The sequence below is a fragment of the Dipodomys merriami genome, unplaced genomic scaffold (genome assembly GCF_024711535.1).
Source record: "Dipodomys merriami isolate MVZ:Mamm:240054 unplaced genomic scaffold, mDipMer1.0.p SCAF_5, whole genome shotgun sequence".
NCBI lineage: Eukaryota > Metazoa > Chordata > Mammalia > Rodentia > Heteromyidae > Dipodomys > Dipodomys merriami.
In genome coordinates, this window is record NW_027206068.1 from 79,519,287 (window position 1) to 79,532,837 (window position 13,551).

A 13,551-nucleotide genomic window follows, 5' to 3' on the forward strand; every position below is an offset into this window, starting at 1 on the left:
CTGGGGGGGAGGGGCAGGACAGCCAGAGCTGGGCACAGGGGGGAGGGGCAGGACAGCCAGAGCTGGGCACAGGGGGGAGGGGAGGGGCAGGACAGCCAGAGCTGGGCACAGGGGGGAGGGGAGGGGCAGGACAGCCAGAGCTGGGCACAGGCTGGGGGGGAGGGGCAGGACAGCCAGAGCTGGGCACAGGGGGGAGGGGGAGGGGCAGGACAGCCAGAGCTGGGCACAGGGGGGAGGGGCAGGACAGCCAGAGCTGGGCACAGGCTGGGGGGGAGGGGCAGGACAGCCAGAGCTGGGCACGGGGGGGAGGGGAGGGGGAGGGGCAGGACAGCCAGAGCTGGGCACAGGGGGGAGGGGGAGGGGCAGGACAGCCAGAGCTGGGCACAGGGGGGAGGGGGAGGGGCAGGACAGCCAGAGCTGGGCACAGGGGGGAGGGGCAGGACAGCCAGAGCTGGGCACAGGGGGGAGGGGAGGGGCAGGACAGCCAGAGCTGGGCACAGGCTGGGGGGGAGGGGCAGGACAGCCAGAGCTGGGCACAGGGGGGAGGGGGAGGGGCAGGACAGCCAGAGCTGGGCACAGGCTGGGGGGGAGGGGCACTCTGCCACCGTGCCGGATGCCCCAGGCTCCCCCAGCACTGCAACAGTAAGCAAGCAAATAAAGAGTCACTCATGTTTCTTACCTTTTATAAAACCTACTTAACTTGCTATTTCCCTCTTTCTTCTGCACTCTAAGGAGCTCGTCAGCGACTTTAAAGCTCAACCCAGGAACATCATTGACCGCTGTGAGTAGTGCATCTTTCTTCTTTTCTGTACATTTCAGCTTAAAATTCTTTGCAGCTATGGTGTATCTCTGTGGCTTCCTTGTTTTTAGCTTTTTAGGAGAAGAAAGCCAAACATAATTTGAAACTATAAGAGTGAGAAATGCCAGGGCAGGCACACCACAGATGCCCACACAGGTCGGAACTGTGACTGGTGGGATGCTGGTCCCCACGGGCCAGCAAGCTAGCTTCCAGGGGCTTGCGCTTCATTTGAGGAGTCAGAAATACAGGCAAGCATACCCCACAGATTAATAAAACAAAACATCACAAGGGTTCAAGCAAGCCTGAGAGTTTCTAGGAAATAAGCCTCTCTCCACATTTTCTTGGGGAAATCAGAGAAGCTGACTCAGCAGGAGGAAGCTTCTGTGGGCCAACAACCGAACTTCATTGTGGTTACCATGGGAACTAATCTCTCCGCAGTCTCCATGGAAACGGGACCAACGCACTAGTACCATGGTCACCACAGAAACCGTGGAGTACTGCGCACTGTCTAAACCAGATCAACCCAACTTCCCTCTGTTCTGGTCACCGCTGGTTTGGTGGGTAGAGCTGAAGACTGGAGCCTGAGCCAGACCTGATCTCATGTAGCTGTTTGGCCCCTTTGGATTTCAGGGTTTGCTTTTTCTGAAAATAATAGAGGAGAAAAAAAATGACCTAAACATAGCTTTCAGTTCTGCAATTCCACGATCAGGTTCAAACATCAACCACAACTAGCAATCCAGACTTGAGGATGTGAACACAGGGTGTGCCTGTCACCAGCTCCTGGAGCTGCAGGCCAAGGAAGAGTCACTTACAGCTAATCCACACACTGCTCTAGGTGGAAAGGCCTGGCATGGCGGTCTATACTGGTGACCCCAGCACTTGAGGAGTGGAGGTGGAAGGATCACAAGCTCAAGGCAAGCCTAGACTCATGAGAAGACCCTGGGGGCGGGGTGGGGGCGACACAGACAGCGGGGAGAACGAGAATGAACATGAACATCTGCATTAAGGACAGAAATAGGGGGACTGGGAAGGTGGCTCAGTGGTAGAGTATTAGACTCACATGCATGGGGCCCTGGGTTCGATTCCTCAGCGCCACATAAGCAGAAAAAAAACCACAGAAATAGGGAACAGAAGCAGTCGCAGCAGTGAACCAGGCGCCACGGCCCCCGGCTGAGGGACGGATCCCACCTTGGGGTTCCATTCCTGGGGGGGGGGGCTCAGCCACCCCAGACCAGCAGGGCACCGGACCTGCATGTCTGGCCGCGCCTCCCCAGGTCAAGCCTGACCCAGCTGCCCAGGGCCAGCCTGGCGGCCAGCCAGCTCCTTCCTCTCCCCGCGGAGCTCAGCCTGGCCCACTGCTGAGGGCCTGGCCCCTGGTGCGGCTGCGGCTGTACAGATAAGCTGTGGAGTGGAAGGGGCTGCTTATCGGCAGCAGCAGATCTCCATCAGCAGCTCGGCACCGCGTTGCCAAGTAACCAGCTGCTGCTCTTATCAGCCCAGAACGTTCCATCAACTATTCAGGTGAGAATAGAAAAGACTGACGTGAGGGCTGGAGGCAGCTCCAGCGGAACAGGGGCATTGTGTGGACGAGGCGGGCGGGGCGGGGCGCCAGCCGGCACCTTATCCGCAGCTGTCCGTCACCTGCCTCATGGCTTCTCCTTCGCTACCAACTAAAGTGCTCCTGACCCTCTTCCTGGGACCAAGGGAGGACAGCTCCTCACCAGCTTTACTGAGACTCCGCCCTCCTCCTCCCTGCCTCCCTCCCTCCCCCTTCTCTCCTCCCCCTCGGTGGTTTCCGTCCCCTCTCCTTTCCGGTTAGGAAAGGCATGTCAGGCAACAGAGGACCTCACAGAGTTGCGGAGAAGAGCGGGTACCGAGCCATTCCTTGCGGCAGCTCCAGGGCAGGGCTCCGCCGCTCCAGTGTGAGACGCAGGAGGGGCTCCGAAACACCTCCCCTTCCAGCATCACCCCAGCTGTATTGTTGGTCCAGTGGAGAAGCAAGCACAGGCAAGAGAATCAGGAGGCCAGTGGTGTGGTGGGCCATCTGCCTCGGGCCCTGAGCTCGCGCCCATGCTCAGGAGCAAGGAAGAGTGACTCCAGGGGGCTCCAGAGACAGGCCTGGAGAGGAGAGCTCTGCTGGAGCTACCACTACAGTGCACACCTGTGCACACCACGCTGCCGGCACCCTGAAAGCCTAAGCCGCTCAACCAGGGCCCCTGCGGCAGGCCACGCTGGCCCCAGCCTCTGCGCCCCTCTCCTCCCGGACGCCCAGGGCCGCGCCCTCTCTCCTCGTGTATGCAGAGGGCCGCGCCGCTCGTGCGTGATGTTAGGGTGACCTGATGACCTGCCCCACTTGCACACCCCTCCCACACTCAGTACGGGAGAGGGGCTCCCCTCCACTCCAGGACACATACTGGTGCCCTCCCTAGAGCCCTGAGGGACGCAGTCGCTAAGAGCCTCCATGGAGACATGCAGGGAACACAGAGACACTCATGCAACCTCTCCACCCAGCCCAGGCCCCTCAGAGAGACCATGGCCAGGACCCTCAGTTCTTGCACAAGATCCACCTAGCCCCGCTCAGACCTCAGCATCACCCACGGCTCTGGAAAACAGGCGTCTGCAGGGCCTGAGACGCAGAGCTGCATTTTAGGAACTTGGGAACACTCTGCAGGTAGAGACTTGTGACAGTTGTATTCAGTGTGGGTGTACTTAATGTCATGAAACTGTGCACCAAAAGATAATGAGGAGGAGGAGGAGGAGCCAGAGGAGGAGGAAGAACTAGAGGAGGAGGAGGCTGCTTTAGCTAAGTGAAGTCTGTGTGCCTAGCCTGTGCAAAATCCTGTGTTTAATCCCCAGTACTGTGGGGAAAACAGGATGGTAAATTTTATTTTAAACTTCATCACCTCGCTGGCTGACTGCAGGGCTCCATCACCTCACTGGCTGACTGTGGGGCTCCATCACCTCGCTGGCTGACTGTGGGGCTCCATCACCTCGCTGGCTGACTGTGGGGCTCCATCACCTCGCTGGCTGACTGTGGGGCTCCATCACCTCGCTGGCTGACTGACGGGCTCCATCACCTCGCTGGCTGACTGCGGGGCTCCATCACCTCGCTGGCTGACTGTGGGGCTCCATCACCTCACTGTCTGACTGTGGGGCTCCATCACCTCGCTGGCTGACTGCGGGGCTCCATCACCTCGCTGGCTGACTGCGGGGCTCCATCACCTCGCTGGCTGACTGACGGGCTCCATCACCTCGCTGTCTGACTGCAGGGCTCCATCACCTCGCTGGCTGACTGCGGGGCTCCATCACCTCGCTGGCTGACTGTGGGGCTCCATCACCTCGCTGGCTGACTGTGGGGCTCCATCACCTCGCTGGCTGACTGTGGGGCTCCATCACCTCGCTGGCTGACTGACGGGCTCCATCACCTCGCTGGCTGACTGCGGGGCTCCATCACCTCGCTGGCTGACTGTGGGGCTCCATCACCTCGCTGGCTGACTGCGGGGCTCCATCACCTCGCTGGCTGACTGTGGGGCTCCATCACCTCACTGTCTGACTGTGGGGCTCCATCACCTCGCTGGCTGACTGCAGGGCTCCATCACCTCGCTGGCTGACTGCGGGGCTCCATCACCTCGCTGGCTGACTGACGGGCTCCATCACCTCGCTGTCTGACTGCGGGGCTCCATCACCTCGCTGGCTGACTGCGGGGCTCCATCACCTCGCTGGCTGACGGGCCCCTGCTCTGGCCAGCAGGCCACGCTGACCCATCCTGTCAGTATTCAACTGTTGTCACTCAGTTTTATCAAAATCATTCAAACCTAGCAGAGCGGCCTCTGGGTCTGGTCTGGAAATGGCCTGGCCTGGTTTTCAATCAGTTAGGACGGGATGGCTTCTCAGCAGGGGCAGGTGATGTTTCAAGTCATGGTGTCTATAAAGCTCACTTTCATATCTCATTAGCAAGGAGGTCTTTTGGTGAAGCTAATGAACAGTAAGAAAAAGAAAGGCCTTCTTACACAGCCCCGCCAGAGACAGAGCCCGCCCGCCTGGGTGGGCCAGGCTGTTCTCAAATCAGAAGAGGACTGCTCTGAGGACTCAAAAGCGTCAAGTACTGCCATCCAGAGCACCAAGTTCCACACACTCCAGGTCGCGTTTCAAAGACTGAAAACTAATAATAATTTCAATAAAACCAACACAGATCATCTTTAATTACTGTATTGCAACCAGCACTATTTAAAAACCAAGCCTCTGCAAAGTAGCTGACAAACATTAATGAGCAATAGCACACACATGGTATTGTAAATGAAAGGATAATGAAAGCAATTTATTTGAAAATTAAAATATGATTAAGAATGGCATTTCAAGCAAGCATCCAGATGCTAAAGAAAGACCTGATGTGTGACCAGACCCTCATTAACTCAGGAGCCTTACAACACAGCTCTCCTTCTGTGACCGCTTCAAAGAGACACAACCAGCCATCAGATGGAGGGAAGCCAGAGCCAGACCCCCCAGCACCAATACAGCATGTGGACAGCACGCTCACAGACTGGACATTCACAGGCATGTTCTTCAACGTGTCCTTCTGATGGAGACACGGCCACATCCCCTTGCTCGCAAAGGAGCTATATGTATACTTGTCCACCCACACAGAAAAGGGACACATAGATGCGTGTCTTTCCACCACCACCCCCCACCCCAGCAAGCCACACAGAGTAGATGACATCTATAATAAAAGTTCATGATCACATGGACAGGTGTCCACTAAGGCTAAGATGACTATGTGGACGTATGCCCATCTGCTCCCAAGAGGATCACAAGAATGCCTGCTCCCCACTCAGGGAGACCATACGGATGTGCATACACCCACTCCAGGATGGACACGTGGATGCATGCTTACCTCCTCTCAGGATGAACACACAGCTATCCAACCACCGGCTCTGGGGTGAGCACTGTGGCCTTTTTATACATCATTTACTTTATTCACAGGTATTAACTACACACCTACTATGCACCAGCCGTGTGCATCTCCCACCACTTCCTGTTGCATGTGCGCGTGCACGCACGCACACACACACACACACTCACACGCGCACGCACACGCTCCCTTGTGGGAAAGACCAGCATCTCTGACCCACACACTCACTTCACAGTGCTGTGCTCTAGGGTGCCCCGGGCCTCTGCTGGAATTGGATGGCAACGCCTGGTTAACCAGCAGTCTGTCCCTCAAGTTTGTGACTGCCTCCCCCTACGCACCTGAACAAAAGAGGTGCTCAAACTACGTTCAGTGTGAGTGAATGAGCGAATGAAGGCCCACCTCCAAAAGTATCATCACCCTTTTCCTTGGCGGTCTCCATGTAATGAAAACACACCAGTGCCCAGTGACAATGCGTGCCAGCGAGCCCAGAGCCTCTGCCCCAGGCACTGGTGTCTGGATGCTGTTGTCCGAGTCTCTCCAGGGGGGACGTCCTGCCTGGAACCCCCTCTGCCCATGGACTGCCATTCAGGCCCAGACAGTGTGGGCGGCAGAGGAGCTGGGGTTTCTTTTTAACAGTGTCTAACCCTTGTTCATTTACAATGACACCGAGTTCATCGGCTGTGTCAACTCCATCTTCAGATTTCTCTGAAGTCTTGTAGCAGAAGCCAAGATGACCTATCATCCTAAGGGAGGGTGCCAGCAGGGGCCATGGTGGGCGGGAGACCCCACCCCCGCTCCCTGGTCCTCTGCATCGTCCGTCTGAACACACGGACCTCAAGCTCTTCAGTCTCCTGGCCCAAAGAGCTCATTTACGGACAGTGAGCCACTGGATGACACATCTTTCACATCTGTCCACATTCCTGAGCTGTAGAAGCCAGAGGTCCTGAGTCTCTTGGGAACAATTCTTTCATTTACAGACTATTTCATTGGCCATAGGACCTGCACAGGTATTTTAAGAAGTCACAATCTCCTGGTATCACCTGTTTAAGAATTTTGTGGCTCTACCTCTTTGACTTAAACCCCACCCCGGTGTCATACCCCAAATTTCTCTTGGGTAGTGTTTTGAGGATGATCACAGTGGACACCTATCTAGCGACTCCTTGATAAACACACAGACACATGTCCACCTGCTCCAGGACGGCCACAGGGAACTATCTCCTTGCAACCTCAGCATGGCCACATGAATGCATGTCTCTGCATCCGCTCACCAGACAGGGCTGTAAATACTCTAGTTCTTCCTTGCTGCTCAGACCTTCATACCCTCCTACAAGAACTCTGGTCATTTGGTTCCATCTGCAATCTGAGCTCAGAACCAGATATTCAAATACAGGTAGCTATGAAGACAGCCAGTTAACAGAAGACTTCAAAGGCCAAAGAAAACCCTGTCCATCCAGGTAGTTTCAGCAGGTGCTGACCAAGACCCTAAGAAGACTCAGACCTAGTGACCAAACAAGGGGGCTCCTAGCCAAAATGCTCCACAGACATTCACCACATATGGTCTAGAGGGGCTGCCATCCAGACCACAGACCACCTAGATAAACCATCCTCCTGAGCACAGACACTCACCACAGACCACCTAGATAAACCATCCTGTGAGCACAGACACTCACCACTGACTGCCTAGAGAAATCATCCTGTGAGCACAGACACTCACCACTGACTGCCTAGAGGAGCTGCTGTCCCAAGCACACCATTGTATCACGCTATGTAACAGCCTCATCCTGTCCCTGTGAGCACTTCCTGACCCCCATGAAATCATTTTATACACATATGCAGAAGGAAATAGTTCATTTTTCCTCACCTGAATTTAAAGATATGCCATCTTTGGAGTGTGTGTGTGTGTGTGTGTGTGTGTGTAACTTTCTATATATCTGGCCATATGCACACAACCATATGTGTGTACATCTATGCTCCAAATCAAATCATGTCATTTTCAGGAAAATGGATAGAACTGGGGATTTTACATTGCGTTAGATAACCAAGCTCATAGTCTCAGTCATTTGTGAAATCTAGACCTAAGATTTTCAGTGATGATGATGATGACTTGGAAGGAATATAAAAGGGGAACTATTTGGGGAATTAGAGGGCGAAGAGGGGAAAAAGAGAATACTTAAGGGTGAAGAGGATCAAAGTATGTTATGTGTTTGTATGTGTGTGTTTGTGTGTGTGTATATGTGTGAAAACAGCATAATGAAACCCACTGAACATTGTTTGCAAATGGTGGAGAGAAAGAAAGGAAGGAATAGGTATATAATGGAGGGAGTCAAACTTGTTCAAAGTACACTGTGTGCATATATGGAATTATCACGTATCATTCATGGATGCTCACTTTAAAATTAAAAAGTTAAACAAAGGCACTTTAGAACGCTCTCTCCAGAAGTGCCCCTTTGAAGATGAAACACACACACACACACACACCAGCTATGTGAGGTCCAATGCCAGAACAGACTAAATAAAGGAGGAAGCGTCAGCCACTGGCTGCGAACCCTCTCTGGCCAGCAAGCTCATGAAATCACTGCACACTTGTCAGCCATGTCTTGCTCTGCATCCTTAAAGAGAAAGGTCTCCACACACAGACTCCTGGACCAGTGATGCTTTCTAGAATAGCTGCCCTTGCAGGAAGGAACTGCAAACTGACTACACCGCAGAGACCTCCAGGGAGGCCCCGTGCCAGGCGCTGTGCTGAGCTGCCGGCAAGGACAGGTGTCTCTGAGGGACTGTCGTGGTCACAGACAAGGAAGGGCTGGCAGCAGAGGAGGCAAGGAAGTCTGGTCTCCACAGAGGATTCTGAGGTCCGGGAGAAGAGTGTCGCCTGAAGAAAGTGGAGAAGTGCTAGACCGAGGCCGCCGACCACAGGACCACACGCGACAGCCCACACACACGTGTGCACACACGTGCACACACGTGCACACACAGGACTGCGCGCCCGCCCAGACAGCACGCACACTCTTTACCAGACATAACCTCCTGGTGCTGAATGCTTTCTCCCCCTGGGGACTTGGAAGGCTGAAAGGTTAACCCATGACACTCCAGCCAACAGGATTTTGCGAGGCAAATTGATATATATTTAAAGATTCCGACCAGTCACCAATGTACTTGCCACATATAGAGGTTTCTTCAGAACAGTCACCTTAAGTTTGTGTTCTGTTGAATTTCAGCAAGAATGTTTCTTTCTTTGTATATAATGGTAAATCAATTTTTAACTATCTTCCAAGATCTGAGGGTATAATTAAAGAGACAGAGATTCACATGTAAGTTTAACAGAGGCGTTCATATCAAAGCTGGGCGGATGTTCAATTAAACATCAAACTGCACCCATGCATAATCCCCGCCAGGCCCCAAGTCGCTCAAACTTGGCTATCACAGGAGAAGCTAGCGTCTGTGCCCGGTCTGTGCATGGGCCTCACCCCTAGCCAGACGACTCTCACCGCCCACACACAGACAGTCCAGCAAGGCCTGTAACCTGCCTCCGCGTCTGCCCTTCCAGATGCACCTGACAGTGGCTGGACGGATACACAGGCTCCCGACTCCACCTGGGAAGAACCTCAGAACTGCAGCCCCAGCCAGCAGAGGGGTTACCTCCATGGGGGTGAATCAGTGTTTCCCTGCACACGGCCACCTTCCGCACACACGCACACGCGCATGTGTGCACGCATATACACGTTCCCAACCCTGAAAAATGGCCCATGGGGGTATTTCTCCCAACTATCTCAATAAACAGCCTTTGTCCTTCAGACATCATCAGCAAACTTCACATATTCAGAAGTGTGCCGCAAGCCCGGACTTGAGTAGAAAGCCACCCTCTGTTGACTAGGGGGGCGCACTCGCTGGCCTGTCGTGGGGAGCTGGGAAGGCTCGGAACTGTACACAGCGAACTGGCCGTTCTCAACACAGATGCTTCAAGCTCATTACATGATTTCCCTTCCTTTCTGTCTCTTCTCTCCATTCCCTTCATCTTTCTTCCCTTGCTTCCTATCAAAGATGCCATATTTGGCCTGCTTTCTGATAATGAGTTCTGGTCAACCAGTGTCAGAAAAGCATTTGCACCTGTACAAAACAGCCCTGCCCTGACCAATTATCCGTTTGTGGTTGAAGGCCTCTAACCCAGGTGCGCGCGGAGTCATTCTGCGGGGAACGTGTGGACGCCGGTGCACACGGAGCGTTATCGGAAGAGGCTGCAGCGGTTATAAACTGACAGTCCTTGCACATGTGTCTCTCTGTGGCGTGGGATAATGAGGAATCACCATGGCAACCCTTGAGCAACCGCCTCACCTCTCCTTGTTTCCCTGAACACAGTGCGGGGGGCGGCTGCTCTGTCACTTGCTAGGACTTGTCTCCTCCTAGAAGCAGCTGCCGCTCAGCCAGGGTCTCCTTCCTGAATTCTGCTGCACCTCTCATCAGCAGAAGTCTGGCCCCACTGTCATTCGACTGAGGTCTGTCTCCAGGGCTATTTTAAGTGGGAAACCTTGCGAATAACTGAGAAGGTAAAAAGGGTTTCCAGTCATCCACCAGGCAGCTCCTCTCTGACTTCTAGTGCCATGTCTGCAGTCACAGCCCAGGGAGTGGGCAATTTCCGCTGCCTCCCACTCAGGTCTTGAAGATGGTGCTGTGTGGCAGAGGGTGGACCGAGCTGGGCTCAGAGTCAGAGGCACCTGGGGGAGGCCAAGGAAGGACGTTCGGTGGACGAGGGATACAGCTCAGGCACACGTCTAGAGAGAAAACGGCAGGTTTCCGCACCGATGAGCCGGCCTTCCAGGCTAGCCCGCACACACGCAGGGCCACCCTCTGCAGAGGGGCCAGGGGACAGCACAGACAAGACCCCCAGGTGGAAGGACGAGGTTCCTGCCAGGGCTGGCAGGGATGCACAATGTCACCGCTCTCCCGGCCTTTCCCTGGTGCAGTCTGGTGCTCAGAGCTCACGGACCCAGTCGGCCAGGTCAGAAGGAAGAGCACGCAGGGCTCCCTTAGCCTTGAGCAGAAGATGAGCTGCCAGCTCTTGATCACAGCATGCCATCTGCTAAGTTCAGTGTAAGTTTCTCAGGCTGGAGGAATTACTCCGTACCCTTAGGGAACACTATCACAAAGCACCATTCGCGTCTTCCCACAGGTGACCCTTTCCAGCGAGTGGAACTGCCCTCTTGGCCACTTCAGGCGTCAGGCCGAGGGACAGACAGTCCAGCCTCCTCACTGGGAGGCCAACTGGCAGCCGGAGCCACCGAAAGGCAGCTCTGAATGCATTGGGTTCATCTTCACAGGCTCCCGGCCAAATGCACACGGACACGCTTTCTGACCTCACCTGAAGTCAGGCCGTATCCTTGCTGCTGGGTGACGACCTCCAGACTCCGGGAGACTCCCTCCTAGCCAGAGGGAGCCTGGGCAAGGGCGCAAGAAGGCAAATTATCCCAAGAGCAGCCCTGGCTTCAGCGTCAGCCATCGGCTGGGGGAAAGCGATGGAAGGATGCACCAGGCAATCTAACCCCAACTCCCCAGCATTCTGAGCTTGGCATAGCTGCAGTGCGGAACTAGAGCTTGCGGCAGGCGGGCAGGCCTGCGCTAGCCTCACCTTCCCTCCCGGTCCACTGACCGCCGGTCACTCGTTCGGTTAACCCACACTAAGCATCTACTCTGTGCCCAGCCCTGTTCTGGGAAGGTGTAGAGAGGCCGCTGCCTGGAGCTTATCCACGCAAAGAAATCGGACCCATGCACAGATAACGAACACACAACGGATGTGCCCTCTCACGCGGTGCCACCCTGAGAGGGCCTGGCTGACGGAGGAGCAGGGCTCCGCGGTGCGGGTCCCGTGGAGGGGGCCGCAGCGAGGCCAGCCCTGGCGGGAGTCAGCCCTCTCGTCTGAGTCTGGACAACGGGCTGGTGAGGTACTGAATGTGAGTGCCACGCGGGGCTAGCGTCCGTGGCTTTGGGGTTGTCGTCAAGGGCAGGACGCCATCCCCGGCTACCCGAAAACAGAAGGAGATCCGACACCATGTCTGAAGGTGCTGTCTGGGTGTCAGGCGGTGTGGACAAGGCAGGCTGTCACAAGGGGCTGCAGTCAGACCACGCCAGTGGACACGGCCATGCACAGTGTGTGAACTGCAAGAAGCAGAAGTGAGGCCCAGGCTTCCTGAAGAGATCGGGGTCCACCTCTGATGGTGGCAGGATCAAGCTCTGCCCACTTCCACTTGCTGCTGGCAGAATTTAGACCATGGGCCTTGGTCCCACCGCAACCCCAGCCTGCACCCTCCTCAGACCAGCCCGCTTTTGTGCTCAGGGCTGGTGCTCTACCGCTTGAGCCACAGCTCCACTTCCAGCTTTTGGGTGATTTGTTGTAGATACAGCCTCACACGTTCCCTGCCCAGGCAGGCTTCAAACCGCAATGGTCAGATCCCAGCCTCCTGAGCAGTGAGGCCTTGGTCAGATCCCAGCCTCCTGAGCAGTGAGGCCTTGGTCAGATCCCAGCCTCCTGAGCAATGAGGCCTCGGGCCACCAGTGCTCCACAATAAACCTTAATGAAATAAAGTACAATGAGTATACTTCCTAGAAAATATATTTTAAACCAATACACACGCTAGAAAATGCATGGATGGCATACAGCTGCATCCATTTTAACTACATGATGTAAAAATACACTTTGGCTGCAAGGTTCAATTAGTTTGGATTTAAGCCCTAAAATGCAAGTTTGTTAGGATGGAGATTACCTGTGTCATTCTACAACCCTTACTTCAATTAACTGTCACGTCACGGGATGAAAAGTACCAGCTCACAAACCTCCCGCATACTAGAACAGAGCTGAAGTGGATGATTATAGTTTGGCTTCTAAATTAGGAAACAAATACTTCTTATGAAGTAAATTAAAAATAAGATCTGTAAGAGATCCATCAGCATGTAAGAATAATGCTGAAAAGATGTAGCTCTGGGTTTTCCCACAATCCAGCTCTAGCGCGGGCTTTGTGCACAGATGGCCTGCACCGGAGCCTTGATAAATCGTTTGCAAACTTTAACCGTGGTACCAAAGTGGAACGGGGCTGAGTGCAAACCCCTTCTTCTCGTGGCCACGCCTCCTCCTCTACCACGTTTTCATAAACAACTACCGAGGGGGAAGGAGGCCAGAGTCGACAAGTGTGCAAGATCTTCACAGATGCTCCCAGAACGTGGGGGCCGTGGCCGGGAACCGGCCAGGAAGCCCTCGGCCTACCTCCGAGCTCAGCTCGGAGCGGGATGTAGCCTTCAGTTACATCTAGCCAGCTTCTCCTTGTCCTGTTTTACCTCCTTTTCCCTATCACCAGTTGCCAAGCTCACTAACACGTACAAGTACAATTGTACCACAGGCTCTCTGTACCTGACTCATCCAAGTCAGGCAGCTCAGGAGTCACAAAACGGAAAGAACCAGCACCACCGGCAACCGGGGCCGTGAGCCGGAGCAACCAGGCCAAAATAGCAGCTTCATGGAACAGATTTGCCCTCACACGCCACGAGAAGAGAAGCAGGCAAGTGATAGAAGATGGGACAGGGGATGCTAGAAAAGAAGCCTGGGCCGCGGGCTGCCACCCTCACGGACGGCCGGTGAGCTGGCCACCGTCCTTCCTCCAGGCTTGCTTGCCCAGAGCCGCGCCCCGCCCCGCACTCACCGCCGAGAGCCTGGGACGCTCCGCAGTGCCAGCGGCGCCGCTGCGGCCATGCGGGCCGGGCCCGCCTGAGGTCCTGGGCCACGAGGGCCGAGCCCGCCTGAGGACCTGGGCCACGCGGGCCGGGCCGGGCCTGACTGAGGACCTGGGCCACGCGGGCC

At 55.1% G+C, this 13,551-nt stretch overlaps 1 protein-coding gene across 4 annotated transcripts in view; it reads right to left on the reverse strand.

Annotated features, from left to right (window-relative positions):
- The window catches only part of Ptprn2 (protein tyrosine phosphatase receptor type N2), a 594,518-nt gene that overhangs the window by 446,115 nt on the left and 134,852 nt on the right, over window positions 1–13,551 (reverse strand). The window contains exon 1 of one of the 4 annotated variants that reach the window (XM_069997164.1): window positions 680–909. The exons of the other annotated variants lie outside the window; for them this stretch is intronic. The gene's annotated coding sequence lies outside the window, so the exon portion shown is untranslated. Of the gene's footprint in view, window positions 1–679; window positions 910–13,551 lie in introns of those variants that run through there. 4 annotated transcript variants of the gene reach the window in all.